The sequence below is a fragment of the Eurosta solidaginis genome, chromosome X (genome assembly GCF_040869045.1).
Source record: "Eurosta solidaginis isolate ZX-2024a chromosome X, ASM4086904v1, whole genome shotgun sequence".
NCBI classification, from domain to species: domain Eukaryota; kingdom Metazoa; phylum Arthropoda; class Insecta; order Diptera; family Tephritidae; genus Eurosta; species Eurosta solidaginis.
The window spans coordinates 205,060,124-205,082,529 of record NC_090324.1 but is presented as its reverse complement, the minus strand read 5'-3'; the positions used below and the strand labels follow the sequence as shown (position 1 = coordinate 205,082,529).

The window sequence follows — 22,406 nt, the reverse complement described above, 5'->3', positions numbered from 1 at the left end:
CCCAGAGACTCCATCAGCATGTCGAGAACGGCGTTACCGATTTCATTCCGGACGTACGGCCACTGGTCTTTAGGGATTGCACTACGGTCATTCCCTCGGTCCAGTATTCCTATAAGGATCCGGCGCTTGGCTACCTCGGCAAAGTTGGGTTTGGCTACCGCGGGGTGATTCTGGTGCCTTTTCGCCCGTAGTTTAATATCGTCGTCGGACCTTTGACGCTTGTATGGGGTAGCGCTTTCTACATTTGTTTGCAGAGAACCCCGAAAATTCGGCAGTAGAGCTCGCGCCCTTTCCACCGAATTCCTGGCATTCTTTGACAGCGTTTCCAGCGCAACGCCCTCATACCTTGACAGGACTTTTTCAGCCCTTCTCTTGTTCCTGTGGATTGATCCCTTGTGGGACTCTTCTTGAGAAGGGGTCCGACCCATAGTTGGCCTCGCGGTCGTACCCCCGAATGATGTCTTCTTTATGGCTCCTTTCTCCTTTGGCTCAATGACCCCTGTCACAGCCGTGGGGAAAACAATCGCCGTACCGGCGTCAGACGGGCGCCCAGCATCAGCAGGCGCGTCAGTGTTCGCCGTTGCCAGCGCAACTACATTCGCCACCATACTGGTGCTTGCCCCCGTCAGATCACCTAAGACCGTATTGACTGAGGTTGCCTTCTTGTCGTCCTTGGGGAGCCGACCCGTCGTTTCCAACGCAGTCGCTCCCCCGGTTGAAGTAGCTCTTGCGGTTCTGTTTTCCCTTGTCTCGGAGCGGCCAGGTCCAGAGACCCCTGCCACAGTCATGGGAAAAATGGTTGCCGTTCCGGCGCTTGGTCGGTGTCCGGCAACAACAGGCGCGTCAGGGTCCGCCGTTGCCAGCGCAACTCCCTTCGCCGCCATACTAGTGCCGACCCCCACCAAGTCGCTCTTCCCTTTAGCATTGGTAGCCCTCCCTAATTCACTAGGGCGTATGGATACATTTGGTGTTGTCCTTCTCCCTGTCGAGGAGGACGAAGTTTCTTTTCTATGAAGTCATACTCTTCTAAAAACAAAATCCATCTCGCTACTCTAGTGCTAAGGTCTTTTTTCTCTAAGGTTTTGGTAAATGCCTTACAGTCAGTCACTAGCTTGAATCGCAAACCGAGTAAGTAAGCTCTAAATTTTTTCATAGCTTCTATAACAGCTAAAACTTCTAGTTCGTAACTAGTAAGTTTTCTCTCAGCCTCCGTCGTTTTCATATATAATATTCGGGATGCAGTTGCTTGTAATCTGGTGATATCTGCAACAGTACGGCTCCATAACCATCGATTGAGGCATCTGTGTGAACTTCGGTTTCGCAATGCTGGTTGAAAATTCTTAAAACAGGTCGTGTGCTTAAAACTTCCTTTAACGAATTAAATGCTTTTAGCTGTTCCTCTTTTATTTCAAATTTCGTATTTAACTTTCGTAAATCTGTCAGTGGTTTTGCGATTACTGAAATATTGGGTATACATTTCTGAAAGTAACTTGCTAGTCCGATAAAACTTTCTATCTCTTTTAAAATTTTAGGCATATTGTACTTCATCAAAGCTTCAACTATACGCGGAGATGGTGAAAGTTGTGGGTTTTCTATTATATGCCCCGAGAATTATATTTGAGTTTTAAGAAAATTACATTTTTTAACGTTAGTTTGGAGTCAATATTTTCTGCAGAGGTTTAAAACTTCATCTAAATATTCTAATGCTTCGTTACTAGCAGGAATTATTATGTCATCTATATATGGCATAGCTATACCACGTTGCGTAAAATCTCTAAAATTTGCATTTATGTGCCTTTGAAATACACTTGGCGCATTTGAAAGACCAAAAGGAACTTTTAAAAACTGGTACTGTCCGCTATGGGTGATGAATGAAATGTATTTACGACTATTTGGTACTACATCGACATGAAAAAATCCATTTTTCAAGTCTATTGTACTAAAAATCTTTGCATTCTGTAGCCTATCAAGTTAATCTTCAATAAGCGGGAGTGGAAACGGCCTCTTACGGTAACTTTGTTGAGTTTTCGGTAGTCCACACATAGTCTACTAAACTCTGATTCAGACTCCTCTGTGATAGCATCTTTCAGCCACTGGTCAACTTGATCATCAACTATCAATCTTTCACTTAAAGGCAATCTTCGAGGTGTACATGAAATTGGTGTTTCTTCTTTTAGCACAATACTTAATTGCACGTTTGTAGATTTACATTGTCTAGTTTTAAAATTTTTGACAAGATCTCTTACCTTCTGTTCGGCATTTTTACTAGCTGACTCTTCAACATTTATACAGTCATGATCTTGGTCGATTTCCATATTCAAAACAGATGCATTTTCATTATCATCACGTAGTTTTTGATTGCAAAACCGGAAGGATTAATTGTAAGCTCGGCTTGTAAGCAAATGTCCGTACCAATTATAACGTCTACGCTTAAATATTTTCTTGGGACCACTCTAAAAAGTAAATTGTATAACTCACCATCAACTGTTATTGTTTTCGTTAGCTCACCTAATGGCTTACAATTATTGCTTTTACCAAACGCGGTTAACATTACATTTGACTCGACCATGCGTGGTTTATTTAAAGCATTATATACATCAATTGACATAATGTTAACTTTACTGCCTGTATCAAAAAGCGAATAACAATTTACACTTTCAATGGATATATATTTTCTCGTAACTTCATCTTTGCTTTCACTAAGAACATTCACACTTTTGTAGAGTCACTGTTAGATTTTTCTGGGCCATTCCTTGCAATATGACCAAATTTCTGACACTGAAAACATTTGGCTCCCTTGCTTTTGCTTTTACATTCCATTGATTTGTGCCCTTTCATTCCACAGTTAAAATACATAATGTCACTTTTAATATTTTCCTAAACACCATTTGATTTCTTTTCATAGTCCTTTTTAACACTCTCTTTTATTTGCATTTGTTTATTTCTCACGCATTATTTCATAACATTTTAATTTAAGTTTAAAGTCTTTTACATTTACCGCGCCATACAATATAGTTTTATTAACATTTATATCTTTGATTCCATCTATCACATATTGAATCAATGCACACTCTTCTACGTTACCACGCGATGCTAAGTCTTTCATATGAAAGAAATATTCATACACATTTTCGTCTTTATTTTGCTTTCCTTCAATTAGGGGTTTATGCAACTGCGCACTACATGTTACCGATTTAAATTCGCACAAAAAACTGTTTTTTTAATTTCTGCCAAGAGGTTATTCCCCTTTCCGTCGATATAAATAGCTTTGTCAACCCTTTAAGCAATTTTTTTGCAAAAATAAATTACTGGAAGTCGTCCCAGTACATAAACGCTGCTGTTTCCTCAAATTCTTCTACCTAAGTCTAAACGCACAATTTTTCAGACTCTTGAAATGATTTTATACTGTCTTCAACATCGCGAAAGTTAATTGCAAAACGAGGAACAAAATGTGTTATTGCATTACTTCTAGCCATCACAGTATTTTCGTTAGCTATATTTACTTTTGTCTGCTTATTTCCGTCGGCGTTATAGTTTCCGTTAACAACCGAAAAGCCTACCGCGACTGCTACGTCATTACTATTTATCTATCTCTTCGACAACATCACAAGCAGCGTTGCAATATTTTTGTTTTCCAAGTCGTCAGACGCCGCCCAAAAAATCGTCAAACATCGTCATAAGCTGGAGACATTGGTGCTTTATCGGTAACCGTATCGGTAACCTTTTAACAGCTGATTCGACCAACCTTATGAGAATCAATGCAATCGATTATTGGTGCCGCTAAAGTCGTAACCGTATCGTAGCCAACCAATTGGGTTTTGGTTTACCGTCGTAACGATAAACAGCTGATTACGTTAGGGATACGGATACAGCGATACGACATACGGCACCAATGACTCCAGCTATATCTATGAGTTGGGACGCAGTTGGGTTATTACCAGGGGATGTACGAGTGTATTCGCCGGAAACCAAAACGAGATCGCCGGATTTCATTCAATAATATTAACTTTAAAAGCGCTTTTCTGAAAATTGTCTTTGATTGTTATTTTTTGTTGCTTAATACAACATATAAAATCGTTTTTAATTTATTGATATTAGAGAAAAATTGTCAGTTTACAAACGGCGATGGTTACTAAGACATGTTTCTGAATTTCGCTTCTTCATCAGCTAGCTTTTCGGGAGCTGAGCGTTGAATTCGAATCTCCAACATTCATATCAGTGCAAAGGCAGATGCCTTTAGCTACTAAGCCATATGAATGTCCCGTTGTTCACTTTACAATTGGTCTCTAAGAGTTGCCTTTTTTTGTTTCTATTCCTTTTGATCACCATGTAGGCACATACAATCGTGTATTACAATTATTAGTTTTTTTATGCTTAGAGTGCTTTGCACACAGAGTATATTAACTTTGATTGGGTAAAGGTTGGTTGTACAGGTATAAAGGAATCGAGATAGATATAGACTTCATTATATCAAAATCATCAGTATCGAAAAAAAATTTGATTGAGCCATGTCCGTCCGTCTGTCCCTTAATACGATAACTTGAGTAAATTCTGAGATATCTTCACCAAATTTGGTGCACAAGCTTATCTGGACCCAGAATAGATTGGTATTTGAAATGAGCGAAATGGGATGATAACAACGCCCACTTTTTATATATATAACATTTTGGAAAACACAAAAAACCTGATTAATTAGTTAATAATACACCTAGAATGTTGAAATTTGACGTGTGGACTGATATTGAGACTCTTGATAAAAATTTGAAAACATTTTTTTAAATGGGCGTGGCACCGCCCACTTCAGATAAAATCAATTTTACAAATATTATTAATCATAAATCAAAAATCGTTAAACCTATCTTAACAAAATTCGGCAGAGAGGTTGCCTTTACTATAAGGAATGCTTTGAAGAAAAATTAACGAAATGGGTTAAGGACCAAGCCCACTTTTATATAAAACACTTTTAAAAGGGTCGTGGACGAATAAAGTAAGCTATATATTTGCAAAAAAAAGCGTTATATCAATGGTATTTCATTTCCCAAATGGATTTATAACAATAAATGGGAAAAACTTCATATTTTAAAAATGGGCGTGGCACCGCCCTTTTATGACTAAGCAATTTTCAATGTTTCGGGAGCCATAACTCGAAGAAAAATTTACATATCGTAACAAAATTGTGTACACATATTTTCCTTATAGCGAATGCAGCAGGTGGCAATGGGATAGTGGCAGGACGATCTTATAACCCTGTCTACATGTTTTCCGAAGAGTTCTTGTCAGCTGGTATTTCTTTCGCACTTTAACTCAACCAAATAAAGCTTTAATTTTTCAATATAATTATAAAATTTTAACTTGTTTTCAATTTACGCATGAATTCACAATTTTATTGTCACACCGGCATGGAGAATATAATTCGAATGGAAAATATTAACAAAGATACATATATACATACTCACATCTGTCAACCCATTGTTGGGGTTGCCAGAGAGGTGAAGTATAAAGTGTTATACTGCAATACATTTTGATGAGTTTAAATGGGTATTATCAGAATAATTCATAAATAATTCAAATATGTTCAAATACAATAAAAAATATGTTACAAAATACATATTGGAGCGTATAGCTAATTCAATCTTTGTATAAATTCAACCTTCAATTTACAATTCAAGATTCTTAAGGCTAATTTGTACAAAATAAAGGGGTTCGTTGTTGACGACTGCGACAGTCGCTCAAATAGCGACGAAGATCTATCTCACATACACAGATGTGGTCATCAGCCGAAGTAGTTACTCACACATACACACGCATATGGCAATAAACTACAAATATGCATGTGCTCATATAACTAATCACCAAGCAGGAGATACAAGAGTTCTAGAAGGTGAAACGTCTAGACCTTTGGAGAAATATGCGAACGAAGCTACGGAGAGTATAAAAGCAGCGCAAGCTGAACAATCAGTAATCAGTTTGATTTAAGCACGCTATTAGTTTTGAAGTGGAGTATAAGTGTGAAGTACTCCCAAAGTAATCTAAATAAAGACCAGTTTGTAATACTGAATATTGGAGTGATTTATTCAACAGTTTAGCGATTCGAACGTTAGCAGAAGATTTTAAATAAGCGGAATTTCCCTAAACTCGTTACAGTATGTACCAATTTCATTATAATCGCTGCACTTTTAGTTTTATCGCTCACTAGTGTAGGGGGCATGGCAGTCGTCTAATTTTGATTATATTTAAAAAAATATATATCTACAATAAGTGTAGGAACCATGATGAACTACAGCGAAATTGCAGCACGACAATTACTTTTGGCCGCGCTTATATGGGATCGCGACACTGTGCGTTGTCGCCACGTTCAATACACGTACATATATGGATGTACATAATTGTAAATATGTATATGACTTCGGGATATTCAGTGTAGCCGGAATTTGGGGAGCTGGGACTTGAAACTCGCGATGTGATGTCTGTGAGATGGTTCGATGCAACCTTTCTCTATCAGCTCGTCTATCTCCTTGTTTATGATCTCCTGCATCTTTGGGTTCTTAGGGAAATAACTCTGTTTGGTTGGACGGTCATCTCACATAACTGTCTTATGCGTGGAAACGTTGGATACTCCTGTCATCTCTTCGAAAATCTGTAATTCACGCTTTAGAAAGGTACTCACCGCCACTTCCCTCCTCATGTCTTTCTCGATACTTGCATTACCTTCGTCCTCCATCATGGTTGTACACGTTACCATCTCCTGCGCTCTCTCTTCTGCTCGTAGCATTACTGTTTCGTTACCAAACCTCAGCTCAAATTTAGCCTTTGCCAGATAGTCTGTCCCGATCACCACGCTGTCGACTAACCCAGACAGAACTAACAACTCACTCTGATGCACTTGATCCCCCAGTTTTACCTCTGCGTCTATTGCGTCCACTATCCATGCTGCACAGCCTTCGCCCATCACCACTAATGACTGTATTTTGTTGAACCTCCGTGCGTCTATTTTGTCGCTGTCCTCTCGCTGATGAAACTTCGTGTCGTCCCTGTATCTACTGACGCCAAGACTTCTTCTCCATCCAGGGTTACTGCAGCCAAGATTCGCCCTTGGGTCTGCCTAAATGTGCTTACTGAGTACGAGGTTGGGTTTGTTGAGACGCCACCCCTCGATACCAATAGGGTATCTGCCCATTTCCCTGCTGTCCACGACAGCAGGCACGCGTTAGTATACCTACTCAGCCACACTGCCTGCAGAAATCTCTTCGTTCGTTGCGACACCCGTGTGCGTAGTGTCCGCTTTCCCCACATCGCCTGCATGCGTTCCGTGGATCGATGGGACCTTGGTGTTGTATCGTCGCATGCTCTGGCGTGCTCGCTTGTCGTTGCGCCTCCGGTCTCCGATCTCCTTGTCTCTCATCTTCGTGCATATAGTGATAATGCTCGGCTGGCCGGTATGATGTTCTGGTAGTCCTCGGCCATGCTTACCAGTTCCTCTGCGTTCGCTGCGTTTGATGTAAAGCTGGTATTCTCGTCGACAATTTCTGTAAATCCGGTTCAGCTTCTGCTCGCTGTTGTAGTCAGCGTGACGCATGAGTGCCTGTAACGATAAAACGTAATCTTTAAACTGTTCATCTGCTCGTTGCATACGCTGCCGGATCTCATTATCTAGCTGCTCGAATTACCTCGACCTCAGGAAAAATTTTAGAAAGTCCTTCTTGAAGGATTCCCACTCTTGCCACCGTTACCACACCAAGGCCTTGTTCTTTGGCAACTCAGGTAACGCTCGTGGGATGGCATCGCTACCAACTTCGTAACTGTCGGCCAGCTCCTCCACCCGCTCATTAAAACTAAGTGGCTCCTTACCGCCGTCGTACTTCAACCCCCACTTACGTACTCGGTCCATTACGTTGGCGTCCGACACCGGCTGGTGCGTGGCGTATATCGGCGTTTGCAAACTTCCTATTGGATCCACCGTCTTATTTATCACTTTCGGTGCGGGGCCGCTGCCGCCGGGCACTACTAATTCGTTGTTGTTTGGTGTTGATGTTGGTGGCCTGACCATCCGGGTATGCTAAAGAGCTAGCTCTTCAAAACGTGTCTTAAACGCTGAGTCGTTGCCCTGTGCCTGGATAAAGTTCGCCAAGCGTTTCCGTAGCTCTTCTACCGTCCCTGTGCTCTCCACTTCAAACTTCGTGGTATATTTCACCAGATCATCGCGGTTGAGGTAATATACCCAGGTTAACTTTCCCGTCGTGCGCGTCTACTCTGAATTCCCCTGTGTGATCTTCATGTGATTTTACCACTTGTTATCCTCTTGTTGATTGCACTCCTCTCGTTATTATCTTCGTATTGTTACTTGTTCACCAAGGCGCTCGGGCGCCATTTGTGACGGACTTTTCCTTACGCCGGGGTATGCTCAGTCCGTCCAGGATCTCTGTGGGAAGGAGAAGAATCCCTATCGTCTCCTTTTAAAGGGAATGATCCTGTTTGTTGTTTAAACGTTATAAACTCTTTATTCAAATCAATTGCAAAACTACCCTTAAAGTTACGGCGACGGAGGTGGGAAACCACCATCGGTTCTACGCCGATGGGGTTGGGAAAACCCCCACCGGGACTACGTTTAAACTAAAATCTCAACCTATTCGTAAAGAAAGTGGAGGTGGAGAACCACCACTTCCTCCCAGTCAGTGAAGTTGGAAAAACCCCCACCTATTATAAAACTTAAAGATAACCTGCTCTTCCTGAAGGTTGCGGAGGTGGAAAAACCACCACAATCCCTCTAACGATGGGATTGGAAAAACCCCAAAAGTTACTAAAATAAAGAACTCGTGAGATGGAAAAATCCCAGGAGTCCTATTCACAGCTAAACAAGGCGTTAGCAGGCTATTATACCTAGCTGGCTATTACTCAACTTCTTACAAAATTCTCGCCCTTTTATACTAGTTTGCGCGCAGGCAAACCGTTCCTTTACACTAACAAATCCTCATTGTATCTTAGTATATAATTTACTGACATTTTCTAACAGTATTTTATCTACTTATATAAATATAGATTTTCAATATATATATATAATAATTTCCCCTTCGGCCTGGAATGCCCCCACATATGCAAGCATCTGTTCGCTAGTATTGCATCGATCAGCAATTATTTAGCTGGGCATTCGTTGGGTGATTTTTCTGTGCTCCCATTGCCATCTGTTTACGCACCAGCAATGTTCTTCTCCTTTTTGCTTTATGCTATGTCCGCGCGCATCATATTGTCCATGGGCTAAATGTATTTTGTTAGTGTAACATTTGGTTCAGTGGGTTGGTGAACTTTTGCTGCTTATTGCCTTGCTGTATTTCTACTGTTGTTTTCCTTTCTTTAGAATTCCAGCCGGCTATGGGATATCTATGAAAAATATAATAATAATATTCACCGTATGCGGGCAGAGAAAATTATTTAAGCGACATACTTAGATGTTTTCATGAATGTTTATATATATATTAGGGTGATTCAACATGCAATATTTTATATATGGGAAATTCAAACATATAGGGGTATTTATGTTTTACATGCTATAAGCAGTGATATAAATTCATTGTCATATACATTAGGGTGTTTCGAAAAATGATATATAATTTGTAATTGTAGATTATCTAGGTTCGAATGTGTGGGCCCCAAAGCCGGTGGATTTGGGTCCTCACACATGGTGAGGTAAGTAGTAGGGAATTGAGGATTTTCTGCCCTCCGCGGGCTTCACTGTTAACATATGGCCCAGCGTGATGTACTCCCGCAGCACTCGTCCGGTCTTCGACATGTAGTAATTTAGTTCCTGATAAACAGTTGTACTGCGCTGCTTTAGTAATATCCAATATTGATGTTTTCGGGAAGCTCTCGTCGGAACCGTAATGCTACCATGTACCGTCCGTCGTTATTCCTAATCGTTGTCCTTACATAATGGTTTACGCGTAATTGTTCCTCGGGAGTAAGATACTTTTTGTTTGGCACTTGCTTTAATTCCCAAAACCGCGTTAACTGAGCGCTCGAAAATTCAGCAAAAAGGGAGACGCTAGACTCTGAACTCGTTTTAAGAGGGAGTGGGGCTTGCCAGTCAGGATCCAGCCAAACACTCTCTCCTGAGGTAATAACGAGCCAAATACACACCTTATTTATACACCCTTTTATAATCGCAGGCTACAAATCAGCACCGATATTTATGTCGACTTTTGTGAAAGTTGACGTCATCCAACTGCATCGGGGAGAGTTGACCGATATAGGCTTGGTCCACACAAAACTGGGGAAACTTCCTGTCAGTTGGGGAATAAGGAGGACTCTTGCCTCAATTTTAAGCTGAGGGTCGACCGGTTATCCTGAAATAAACAGTGCTACTTTAGGCACATTTGCAGCGGACGTGACATTGATGCCGCTTACTTAGTTTTTGCAGGCGCTCCGTGAAGAAGGTCCCTCCTTAACCTGAATCCAGAAGAGCTCTGGCTTCATATGCCACTCCATGGTAACATACGAGTAACATGGTGGCTCCTAAGATAATATTTTCAACATCGGCCACGTATAACGCGTTTAAATTCCCAGAGATTAATGGGATTTGCCTGTTTCTAATTGGGTTGCGATGCAGGAGTGAATGATGGCGCTGATGGCAACTCATTCAGTTAAACGTAATTCATACGTAAACTGTACTTCCTTACTACTCTGCAGCGCTCCTCTACCTTCATAGCTAAAAATTGGGGCAAGACTTCAAAGCATGGGGAAAATTGGGGCACAGTCTGCACTCCTCCTGCGAAATATGACCGTGATTGGCAGATACCTTCCCTTTTTCGTAGGTGGATGTCGAGACCCACTGATTGCTCCGCGGGACGCTTGGACGTCTTGTACATCCGACACTGTCTCCAAGGTTTGGAACATACTCGACAGGTAATTTTCCAGATCCTTTCATGTCGTGATCTCAGTCTTGTTGGTAATTCCCTGCTCCCACAAGGCTAGTGTTGCGTCCGGCAGCTTGCTGGATACCAGATATACAAAGATTGCATTCCAATTGTCGGTATCTATGCCATGCATTTGTAGTATTGAGATGCAGTTATTTACATTTTGATTTCTGTTTCCGCTCTCCTGTCAACCGATAAAATAAATAATATTTTGAACTGAGAATTTATCATAATTCTCTTGTTTTCTTCACAATATCCCTTGCCTTCCCCACGAGTTTTGTGATTTAGATGGTATAATTTTCAACTTCACTTAACCGCGTATTACTTATGTATATGGCCGTAAACAGATCCCGAAAGGACGGTCATGCGGTGTAGTCACCACAGAAAATTTTGGTGTCGCACTGTGGAAGTTTAACGCTGCAGCGCAACATCAAATCAGACTCGCGTGACAGGGGATTTACCGTGGAGGAGTGTTAACGGATGAGGGTGAAGTTATGGCTGGTCTCACCCATCGTGGCCGCGCAAGTCAGATATGCTGTGTAGTACTTATCCTTCGCCCTTGCAGGACTGTGGCAACGTCATTGTCGTCGGCAAGGGAATAGCTGCAAAGGCACTTCTTCACTGTCTCCCAAAGGGCCTCAAATTCCTACCTTTGGCTTTCAAGGGAAAATACAGTGTGGTCCGCCCCTGGGGACTCGTTGAACCGATCTTCAAATTCCAGAAGCGTATCACAAGCGCGAGAGATTTCTAAAATATCGAAAGGGTGCACTGCTTTTAATATTTGTAACCCAGCTATTAATTTTTCAATTTTTATATCTTGATTATCAGAAGAAAAAAAACTTCACTCTATATAATTTGGTTATTGAGTTTTCTTAGAGGTTTTCACTATCTTTAATGTTTATTTTTTTCACAGCACTTTGCCTGCTCTCTGCCCTGTTTTTCAGGTCCTTTTGCGCACATACACCTATAAAGGGACATTATGCTTTTGTTGGGTGTTTTCACCCTATTTTAAGGCACCTTTTGTGAACTCACTGCCCATCTTTTCAGGGACTTTTGCACACATACACCTTTAATGGGATACTCTGCTTTTGTGGGGTATTTTAAGACTTATTTTAAGGCACCCTTTGTAGATTCACTGCCCTGCTTTGCTGGGACTTTTTCGCACATTCACCTTTAATGGGATACTCTGCTTTTGTGGGGCATTGTCACCTTCTTTTAAGGCACCTTTTGTGGACTAACTGCCCTTCTCTTCAGGAACTTTTTACACGCTATTTTTCACTGCGCTCTCCTGCTACTCAGGGACTTTTAAACACTTTTATAATAGTATTGGGGCCTGCCCTCTTCTCAGGGGCTTTTATTACACGCTACCTTTTACTGCACTACCCCGCGACTCAGGGATTTTTAAACACTTTATAGTATGTCTTAGAAATCGTTCTACTTCCACTGCATTCAAGTGTCCAATACATACATACACACATGTAGTCCACACATGTAGCCAAATCTTAATTCCCAAAATAGCCACTCGAGCTCAGCATGCATTTATGCATAATTGCACATATGTTTCCCATTTGTTTACGTTTGTCAATTCGTCACATTGACCGACGAACCTAGTACACACATATATATGTACATATGTATCTAAATAGGTTAGCGTAATGCTGACTTGCATATAGGAAGTTATGTACATTTAGTTTTGTAAATAATAGTGTAAATAGGTATTTGTAAAGTAAGAAATTTTTGTATAAAAGGGAAAGCATTTTCCAATAAAATTCAATTCGACTTGACCTTTAAACAATTGCGTTTTACTTATAATACAACTTTTATAATAGTATTGGGGGCTTGCCCTCTTCTCAAGCTTTTATTATACGCTACTTTTCACTGCACTGCCCTGCTACTCAGGGAATTTTAAACACTTTTATTCCTATTGTTTATTTATTACTAGCCACCCTGGAGACAGTTCGCTTAACAGTCTTGTCGCACTGGTATTCTAATTGTGGTCTCGGCCACACTACTTTGCTGAATAGGAGCGCAAATTAGTCACCGCTCAACTCGTTGTTACGTTTTCCTTCCCCTTTCAATAGTTTCCTTCCCGTTTCAATAGTCTCCTTCCACGTGCGATATGCCGTGGCCGGAAAGCTGTAAAGGGAATACAAAACTCACAAGGAAGATATGCGGCTATCTTGGTTTTAATATACATGTAAAAGTACAATACTTTACTTTTTTTCAAAAACCCGGCTACCTTGGTTTGGTTTCTATCGTTGTGACCTCCAACACTTTTGCTGTTGCTTCGGGTGCTTCCTTTTCTTGTGTCGTCCTGGAACTATTCTACATTTATAGCGACACACAAATTTATAATCACTCCAAGGTATTTGATTTTATTTTTTCTGCTAACTTACTTCGCCTGAAACAATGCAATGGCCAACTACTGATTGTCAAAAAAATGTTAACAAGCAGCTTCTTCGTACATTGCCTATTCACAATAGATTTTGGCAGCGGATTATTATCTAAAAACCAATGTTGCCGGAATTCCTCGTGATTTCCGGAAACGGGGAACTTTGGGAAGCCGGACATTGAAACACGCGATGTTGGTAAAAGAACTTACCATCTGTGCCTATCTGTGCAACAGCAAGTAGAAACACAATCTGCTAATATGTATATATATATATTAGGCCGGGTCGATTTGTGGGGAGGCAAAAAAATCGCCAATTGCTCTATGAAAATCATATTCTAGGGATCAAAATAAGAAACTTTGCCGAAGGAACCATACCTCTAAAACGAATTCTGATGTCCCCCCTCTGGGTCGTAGGGGCAAATTTTGAAAAATCCCACTTTGAAATGCCTATGTTTTTTCTTTTTGGAGTTTATTTTTCTCTTTAGAAATTTATTTAGTCAGAACATATGTAAATGAAAAAATGAATTTAACTTAGTAATAGAAAAGAAATTAAAAAAAATTATTAGAAATTAGTGTTTTTAAAACCCCCTTTTAATCAAGGCATCACTGTGATGCATTTGCATGTCGTAAACATAGTTGTGTGGGTTTTTTATTCAACCGTTTTAAAAAATGAAGGTATCACTGTGACACAATTGCAGATCGTAAAATTGCTTGTGTTGTTTTTTTTAAGCCACCACAAGACACAGCAGGTAGAATTGAAATTGCCCCTACCCAAAAGTTCGACTCAAAGGGGGGACATCAGAATTCGTTTTAGAGGTATGGTTCCTTCGGCAAAGTTTCTTATTTTGATCCCTAGAACACGATTTTTACAGAGCAATGAGCGATTTTTAAATCGACCCGCCCTAATATATATATATATATGTATGTGTTAATATAACGGTTCCCGTTAAATGACGCCTTCATAATTTTCTACCAGCGATCAACCAATTGAGTGTTTTCCCATTATCTTTTGTTTTATATATTTCTGAAATAAAGGCCTGTGCGGCAGGCTATTATATATATATATAATAATTATATAAAAGATAATGGGAAAACACTCAATTGGTTGATCGCTGGTAGAAAATTATGAAGGCATCATTTAACGGGAACCGTTTGACAGGACAAGTCCGCAAAGGGGAAAAGAACACAACGAGAGTGTCTACCTGCGACCCCTCCGGGTGAGGTTTTGAGATGGTAATGCAGGCTTTAACACTGTGTATATTTAGCCATGCATTAGGGCATTTATAATATGCCTTATCACGGGAATGCTAGCCCACAAAAATATAAAAACCTGTGATCGATATGTTCACCCATATACTTACATATGTGGCAATATGTTTGGGCATGTATATTCGCGCATTATAATTCACCCTCTGCGAAGGTATGAACATGTTAATGCATATTATTGGTAGTCATTTGAAGTCATAACAAAACTATGGTATATCTCTTTGCTCTCCTGGCTATCAACCTGCTTGTATGTTGCCAAAACGAAAAGTGAACGCCGTAGTAGGCGCTAAGCATGGCTGACCGAGTGGCTTATATGCAGCTTATACCAGACTTCAATATTTGCCTGAAGGGAAGTCAGTAAATAGTGATATAAATTTCTGGTTCTGAACTAGACCTAAAAACCAAATAATAGTATATACAATACCTAGTACAGTTCCTTAAATAAATAAAAATAAATGTAAGGCGCGATAACCTCCGAATAGATTTTAGGCCGATCTTCTCTTCCAATTTATGCCGTGCTCCTTTTAATTCTTCCTACAAATTGGCGGGCCAGTACTCACTTGTTTTATGCCGACTCCGAACGGCATCGGCAAAGCAGATGAGTTTTCACTGAGGGCTTGTAAGTACCCCAAAACCGAGGGTTTTGTACCCTCACATCACATACATACGTATACATTTTAAGCATACATTTTGTAATGCAATATTTGAATTTATTATTTACACATTTCTATGAAGTACCCGAAATGTACACATATCTTTATGAATTATACGCCAAACTATATATTCTGCCGTATATTGAATTATTAATTGCTGAATTGAATTACAAATTAGACTTGCGCACTTTTGCACGCAAGCAAAATAGTTACATTTCTGCCCACATAAATATTAAATATAGGGTCGCCTTAATGTACACGGAACATTTGGAGAAGTAGCGGACACGCACAAAACATAAAAATGCATCGACCAACCAACCCTTTGTGCACGCACAATCAAATGCACCCAGCTACAAATACAACATAATAATTTGAGTGAACGGAGATAAGCAGCAAGTCGCCAAAAATAAGCACCGCTACTGATTGGAAATTTTTCATACATATGTACGCACTAGCATACGACATACCAACACACCGTAAAGCAGAAGTTGAAAGCGTCGAGCAAGGTCAACACAGCATGTACAATACACAACGAACAACATTATTCTTTTCATTAAAATTGACTACCCATCACCAATTCAGCTTTCCAATTTGTAGTTAATCTGATGGGTAAAGTTTCAATTCATGGGGACGCGGTATAGTTTGCACAATAAAGTTCCAACTCAGGGGGACGCGGCATAGTTTGTACAATAAAAATCCGGCACCCGAGCAGATTTAAATACAAAATTGTAACATAAAATTTGAGAGCTTCAGCGAGGAAAAGGTCAACAAGGATTTCATATTTCTGGGTTAATACTACGAGGATATGTAGTATTGCGCGCAATTCACCTCACTTCAAACACGCTTAACATTACAAATATACGTTCATATCTATTTGACCCAGATAACTACCATGAGTTCATTCGCATTTGCCAAGTCGCCCAATATATTGATGCATGCGTCATACCAAACTGCTGAAGCGGGAACTATATTGAAAATATGTAGGTCAATATAATAATTTGTTGACAAACCATTCCTCACTATTGAGTCATGCACTTTTAGTATTAATGTAAGTATCTATATATGTATAGGTTAAGAACTTTTGTATAAATAGTAATGAATTTTGTCAATAAAGGACAATTGCTATCGAACGCTACTCATCAGCGTTCGTCTCTTGATCATTTTTAACCTTCTTTACATGGCGGTCCTTCCAAACTAGATTAAAATATGCAAAACTACTAAAAATTCTTGTTGGAGGAAGATCCTGCTAGGCTGATCTTCAATTAGCTGAAAATTTGCTCAGAAGCAAAATTCGCTAGGTCTTGCTGAACAGACATCGTGCCATCTCTGCAAACAGTTCGCTAACTGCCAAGAATTTTAAAGACAGGACTAAAGGTCCTGCCAAACTAAAGATAAAAATTAAGTAATCCTGAACCGAACAGGATAAAAAGGAAGGCGACATTTTGCGCTATAAGCAGGATTTCCAGAAAATTGTTACCATCATCATTTATGAGGATTTGAGCAGATTAAAATCGAAGTTAACGGCAAAGAAAATTACTGACCAAATAAAAGCATAAGCGAGGTGGAATAAAGATGACTGGCCAAATAAAAGCATAAAGGAAGTGGAATAAAGATGACTGACCAAATAAAACCATAAGCGAGGTGGAATAAGGAAATCCTGATCGACAGCAAAAATCCACAGCAAACAACATTCACACTGGCAGCAAGGAGCTATAAATGTTTAAGTATAATTAAAACTTTTTAGAATCAATTGAGCGGCCTCAGGGACGCTAAACTATGAGCAAAACTTCCTTTTTGCTTAGGAATTTTTTAAAATATGGTAGGATGAACAAATTTTTTTTTTCCAAAATTTTAATGTCAGCCTTGAAAATGGCACAAACTAAACCTAAAAATAGAGAAAAAGATTGAAGCCCAATGTGGCGTAGAATAAAAATAATAATAGCATAAAATTTAATTTTAAACAATATCTACTTTGTAAAGTAAATTCAACAACAAAAATAATAAATCTCAATTTTAAGAAAACTAGAAATGTTAAAAATATTAACTTTAGAAAATTTTTTAAGAAAATCAAAAATTTAGAAACAAATTTTAAACAATAGTTTCTATAATATTAATTAAATAAGGAAAAATAAAATTAGCAAAATCCTTCTTAGATCTTTATAATGTCAAATAAATCAGGGAAAAATAATAAAAGCAAAATGGCATAAAAATTAATTTTTAAAATATTGTGTAAATTGAAAAAAAATATATATTTGCTAAAAAATTTTAAATTAAACAAATTTTTCACATTAAGAACAAAATTTTGTATACTTTAATAGGGTTAACTAAATAAGAAAGTAAAATGGAATGCTTAAACAAACACAAAGAAAATTTTGTTAAAGTCTAAACTTAGTAAACGTTTTCGTGGAAAATTTTTTTACTCATAGAAGCAGGAAGATAATTATATTTCAAAATGTCGTGGTGGACAAAGATAACACACGGCATAATGATAGTATTAGCCGGTTATGGATTAGGGAAGGAAAATTCAGGAAATTCAGAAACAGAAAACAGGATAGTTAAATATGAACCACCAGCTGAACCAGAAACAAAAGCTGCTCCAAACATTCCAGATATTTGGCTAGCAGTTTTAATCTGCGTTATCGTGCTATTAGTCATTGCAATAGCCACTATAATCAAAAACTATATGAAAGTTAAATATAGGCAGTTGAAAAATGCTCAAGCACCCATTTAATATTCAAGGCACTCTAAAACTCTTTAAAACCAATCCTAAAGCTGAGGAAGAGCAACTAATAATTGAAGTCATAACTTTTAAAATTTCGCAATCAACAATAAAGGCAGATGGATTAACCCTGCCAAAGTTTAATAGCAAATCAAAATTTGCATAATTCCTTTGAATGCTCCTGACAAAGATGGTCATGAAGCAATAGGAAATTCTAGGACAGTGGAAATATGCAAAATCCCAAAAAAAAAAAATACCAAAAACCCAGCCAATAAGAACAACAAAAAAAGAAAGAAGAAAAGTCACAAAGAGAACATATAAAAATATATGTGAAGCGCTATATAAATTTGCAGCAATAAGATATGTCGCGCTCCTAAAATGGTAGCATAAGAAATACAAGCAACCTGATTGTAGATGATAAAATTGACTTAGGCCAATTACTTATCAGGCTGTACACACGTTTTACAAATGCCGCCAATCCAGGACTTGAAATTTATAAGGAAAACACAGTTGTCCTGAGCGACAAATTGGTGAAAAATAATTGAATATATACTCGAGTAGGCGAATTTATAAAATAATAATTGGTACCCAAGTTCTCTAAGATCAGTTAATTGCACTAATCAAAGAGGTTGTGCATGTGACAAATCTGTCTTGGTAGCCGCCGCAGAAATCGCATGACATATAAGATCAAAGATATTGCTGGAAAATAGGAAAAATATGGAAAAATAAGAAAAATAAATTACAAGATAGAAGAATTTCTGCATCCGCTGTACCTTCCGTCTACCCATTAATAAAAACTAATATGCTCTTCCATCAATCACAACCCCTAAATTTTCTTTATGTGTCCCTAGCTCAGTACAGCCCGATAAACAATGAAAATCGTTGTTTAATAAAAATGGTTAATAAAAAAATCATTCATCTTTAATTATTAGAAATAAATATAAATATTTAGGCACCTGGGTCTCCTTTAAGAAAACCTCTCAATTCAAGGGGTCATAATATTACAGAATAGGAAAAATATTTTTACATTAGCCACCGGTAGAATAGGCGCAACACAAAATAAAACACCTGCTAGTAACTCAAATAATAAAAAACCAAAAAAAAAAGAAACACTTTCAACAATAGCATTCCAATTTACTCGTCACTAAAAATGAGAAAACAAACAATTCATATTAGTATCCAGTTACCATTAATTCACAAACGTTAATTTGTAGACACATGCCGATTTTTAAGTGAGTCGACGCTCTTAAGGGTCGGCTGTGTAATCATAGTAAATATATGAAAACAAAAAAATAATAGCAAAAGTCAGCATATTATGAAGCGAGAGTAAGCATAACGGGCACTGTATGTAAAGCAAATGCAAACGAATAAAAACCAAAAAGAAAATACATAAACTCATAATATCAAGTTACCACTATGACATAATTAATAACTACAAATGAATCCCAAAAAAAATTTTTTTTGGTAACACCAAGCAAGTCGACTGGGTCATTCCACGTAAAATGAAACAACATGGCACACTCATCACAGTGACATTAGAGTGACCGTCTATAATCAAACATACAATAATATACGCTCACTTAAATGGCCGATGGTGTAGTATTGCGTGGAATTCACCTCACTTCAAACACGCTTAACATTACAAATATACGTTCATATCTAATTGACCCAGATAACTACCATGAGTTCATTCGCATATGCCAATTCGCCCAATATATTGATGCACCATACCAAACTGGTCAAGCGGGAATCATATTGACAATATGTAGGTCAATATAATAATTTGCTGACAAACAATTCCTCATTATTGAGTCATGCACTTTTAGTATGTAAATATTAATGTAAGTATGCATATATGTATAGGTTAAGAACTTTTGTATAAATAGTAATGAATTTCGTCAATAAAGAACAATTGCTATCCAACGCTACTCATCAGCGTTCGTCTCTTAATCATTTTTAACCTTCTTTACAGATATGCAGCAGAACAATGGTAAAGTTATCGTGGGTATACTACCTCACTCGAGAGGATCTGGAAGCCTACATCACAGAATTTGGTATAGAGGATAGCGGAACGGTTGACGAGCTAAGAAGGATAATGCGAACTTAAAGAATCGATTCGTAGGGTTGGCAATTCGGCATGCGCCGTTAACAAATCCACAAACACCAAAGACAAGCAGCGAACTAAATTCACCGAGAATGATAGGGAGGCAAATGGTGCATCCAATCAGATGAAGGTCGGACAACCACCGATACAGTATATACAGCAGCCTGGTACATACGCAACGACCAATTATATTCAGCAGCCTGGCACATATGCAGCGATCATAGATAGAGTAAAGAAGTGGAGATTAAAGTACAATGAAGGCAAAGATCCCCTATGATTCATCGAAATAGTGGAGGAGCTAGCAGATGGGTACGAAGTCAACCGCAACACGATTCCGAAAGCGCTGCCGGAGTTATTGAAGGACAAAGCGTTAGTATGGTATAGTAATAACAACCGGCATTGGCAAGAGTGGGATGCCTTCAAAAAGGACTTCCTGAAGTCCTTCTTAAGCTCCTGCTACTTAGAACAATTTTAAGATGAAATTCAAATGCGCGTACAATGACAAGGTAAGTTATTTAATGATTATTTCTTAGTGCTAAAAGGACTCATGCATCATGCGGGCTACACCGAGGACCAGAAATTAACTCGCACCTATAGAAACTCGCGGAGGGAGTATCAATTATATATAAAGCGGAGCGAGGCCAGCAATTTTCAGGAGCAAGTAAGTTTAGCTCAAGGGTGTGAAAATATTACTCCAGACAGGGAACCAATGCGGCCAACCACGAGGCCATTCGTACCACGACGTCAAGAAGATCGGTGCCAGTGTCTCCAGGCAGAACAAGTACAGGAAAAGCGAGTAGTAGTCCAACAGCAACAGAGGTCAGAGCCACAACAAGAATACGTAGACACAAGAACGGCATGCAGGCGATGCGGAAGAAGTGGTCACTTTTCATACGGTTGCCGAATCGTAAGAAGAGAATTTTGCTGGGCATGTGGTAAGATAGGCGTGCTCACTCGTGATTGTTGTCGTAAACAACGGGGAAACGACAGGAGACCACATTGGAGCCGAGGGATGGGGTCTTCGGAGATGCAACTTCGGAGAAATTAGACATGTTCGAATACACAAAGGGCGGCATCTTGGTAGCAACGTACGTAAAAGAAGAAGAAGTGGTAGCAGCGATTGACGCGAAGAGGTCGAAAGCTGGCAAATTCAAGGAAGTAAAGACACGAGTAAGAATGGGCATCGGCAGAGCAGTAATAACCAAAGAAGTGGTAGATGCAGTATTAAGAATGTGTGATAAAGTACAGCGGAACGAGATGCTAATCTTACCGGGACTGGGATATGAGGTGGTAATTGGCACGAACTATTTAGCGAAGGTAAACCTGGAGATGGGATGCGGTGGTCAAGAAATAACGTTGAGAGAAGACGAACGGAAGCAGGAACTATGGTCGAAACGAATAGCGATGATTTCGGTGAGTGAACTTCTCAGCCAAGAATTACAGGTGTTCGCAAATATGTTAGGCGTATCCAAGGTGGACACGCACAAAATAGTTATGAGAGATGAACGTCCGATTAAGGGTACTATCCGAAGATACGGAAAATACAAGAAATAATCAACAAGAAAATTGACGGGCTGGTTGCATCGAACCATCGAATAGCCCGCACAGCCCACCCATAGTTTTGGAAGAGAAAAGAATAGCAAATGGAGACTCTGGGTAGACTACCGCCAACTAAACGCAAGATCTGTACAGGACGCATACCATTTACACGTATCGAACACATCTTGAACAAATTAGGAAGCGCGAGATTTATCAGTAGCCCTTACTTGAAAAATGGATATTGGCATATCCCCATGGAAGAAAGCAGCAAGCAATACACCCCATTCACAGTACCTGGGCGTGGACCATACCAATGGAGGGTAATGCCATTTGGCTTGCACTCAGCCCCGGCAACCTTCCAGAGAGCATTTGATCATGTCATAGTACCAGAATTGGAGCCATATGCGTTTGCATATCTTGACGATATTATCATTAAACATTGGAAGAGCACATTTCACATTTAGCAGAAGTATTTCGAAGACTGCACAGAGCGAACCTGAAAATAAACCCGGAAAAATGTGAGTTTTTTAAGAAAAGTTTAACATATCTAGGTCATGTCGTTAGCGAGGAAGGCATCCATACCGACCCAGGCAAGATAGCAGCATAGCATACGAGAGTTACGACGTTTCCTAGGGCTAGTATCATTGAAGATTCGTATCGGACCCGTTAACATAGATGTTTAAGGAATGTTGTAAGTGGAGGTGGTCTGAATAGCAACAATCAGCATTCGAATCACTTACGGCAGCACTGGCGTAGGCGCCGGTACTCGCTTGTCCAGATTTTTCGAGGAAGTTTAGTTTACAGACAGATGCAAGTGATTTTGGTC

At 39.3% G+C, this 22,406-nt stretch overlaps 1 protein-coding gene across 1 annotated transcript in view; it reads left to right on the top strand.

The window, feature by feature from the left end:
• Positions 1-22,406, top strand: part of Gat (GABA transporter) — a 1,840,468-nt gene that overhangs the window by 981,655 nt on the left and 836,407 nt on the right. The window lies entirely within an intron of this gene.